Below are 365 nucleotides of genomic sequence, written 5' to 3' on the forward strand. Positions count from 1 at the left end.
GCAGGGTCCTGCTGCCCAGGCACTGGGGGGTCCCGATCCTGGGGCGCTGCACTGAACCTCCACCCCCACCCCCCATGCCCTGTGGTGTCAGCCATGCTGGGGTGGGAGGGAGCGCAGAGCGCGTGAGCAGGTGCGGATTGCGGGGGGGGCAGCGTCCAGAGGTGTGTATGTGTTTGCGCGTGTGCAGCGGACACAGCTGTAGGGGTACGTGTGTGTGTGTGTGTGTGTGCGCGCGCACGGTCCAACGGGGTGTCACATCGGAGCGAGCCTGCTTGCAACAACCAGCAGGGGGCGTGTGTGCGTGTGTGTGCAGTGGCCAGTGGTGCGTGTGAGGCGCCGCCCCCCCCCCCCCCCCACCCCCTGGA

This window comes from Alligator sinensis, unplaced genomic scaffold, assembly GCF_000455745.1.
Source record: "Alligator sinensis unplaced genomic scaffold, ASM45574v1 scaffold647_2, whole genome shotgun sequence".
NCBI lineage: Eukaryota > Metazoa > Chordata > Crocodylia > Alligatoridae > Alligator > Alligator sinensis.